Here is a 1316-nt window from a genome sequence, read left to right as displayed (position 1 = left end):
ATGTATGTTTGAGAGGTAACTCATCCTTTTCTTACCATATATAAAATAATTTTAGAAACAATAATACGAATATGATTTAATGCGCTTTTGAACTACAGGGAAACGGTGCTTTAACGTGAGCAACACGAACAGGGACGCTGCCTATAGGCTAATTCTGTCATGTGACAACACATTTATTTGCGTTAAAGCCCCTTTTCTCGACAAAAAGTGTTTCCAAACAAATTTTTGCGACATTTGAAGTATCGATATAGAATTTATGCGGTAAAGTTAAACAAAAAAAGATTGTCGACACATGAGAAATTTTATAGATAAATGGCATTTCCATCAGCTATATCGGTAAAAAAATTTTAAGCGCTAAATATTTTGTCGCAAAAGAAATCCTTCAGTGTCCCAGAGTCACTTGGTTCATTAACTGTGAATAAAGTCACTCTGAGACGCTAAAACACCATATCATGATCTGCACACGTGTAACTGAACACAGTGCCGCATTTCACTCTGAAACAGGCTGCACATATATTTATTAGCCAACAATCTGACAAAATAAAAGCTGGATGGTTTCATATTTTAAAATGAAAAAGTATTGAAACTTGAACATGAAACTATATAAATATTAGTATTGTAATTTAACAGTACTATAAAATTATTTTTATCAAATAATATTTTAACATTTTTATTAAAAATTATTCTATTTTTAATATTATTAATATTAATATAAAAATAAAATTTTATATTTAAATGTAATATATATATATATTTTTTTTTTTGACTTTTTTATGACTTAGGATGTCAATTTCAACTTGTGACAATTTCAAACTTTTATGGCTTAGTATGTCAGTTTTCACTTTTATCATAATTATGGTATTTTAGTCTCATAATGACTTTTTCCCTCCCATAATGACTATTTTAAAATTACGACTTTTTTCATTTATATTTTATTAATTTTACTAAAATTTTATATTTAAATGTTATAGTTTTATTGTGTCATAATTATGACCTAATGTCATAATTTTGACTTTTCCCCATAATGACTTCACCTAATAATTATTACTTTATATAATTTTATAATTTCTATATTTTACTAATATTTTATATTTAAATTTGATCATTCTGACTATCATTTTGACTTTGTAAACTCAATTCCGATTTGTCAAATTCAACTTTTTCCCCTCATAATTATGAGTTAAATGTTGAAATTATGACAAGTCAAAATTGACATCCTCACATCTCATTATGACGCAGTATGGCAATAATGACTTTTTTCCTCTTTTTTTTTTTTTTTTTTTTTTCAAACCATTGCCTTTGAACACTGTAGCCTT

General features: G+C 26.4%; 1 protein-coding gene across 1 annotated transcript in view; it reads right to left on the bottom strand.

Annotated features, from left to right (window-relative positions):
- LOC107758180 (R3H domain-containing protein 2-like) overlaps positions 1-1316 on the bottom strand; it is an 86738-nt gene that overhangs the window by 12900 nt on the left and 72522 nt on the right. The gene's annotated exons all lie outside the window — the stretch shown is intronic.

The sequence above is a fragment of the Sinocyclocheilus rhinocerous genome, unplaced genomic scaffold, assembly GCF_001515625.1.
Source record: "Sinocyclocheilus rhinocerous isolate Xijiao unplaced genomic scaffold, SAMN03320098_v1.1 scaffold203, whole genome shotgun sequence".
Taxonomy (NCBI): Eukaryota; Metazoa; Chordata; class Actinopteri; order Cypriniformes; family Cyprinidae; genus Sinocyclocheilus; species Sinocyclocheilus rhinocerous.
The sequence above is the reverse complement of the archived record's forward strand: the minus strand, read 5'-3'. Positions and strand labels throughout refer to the sequence as shown.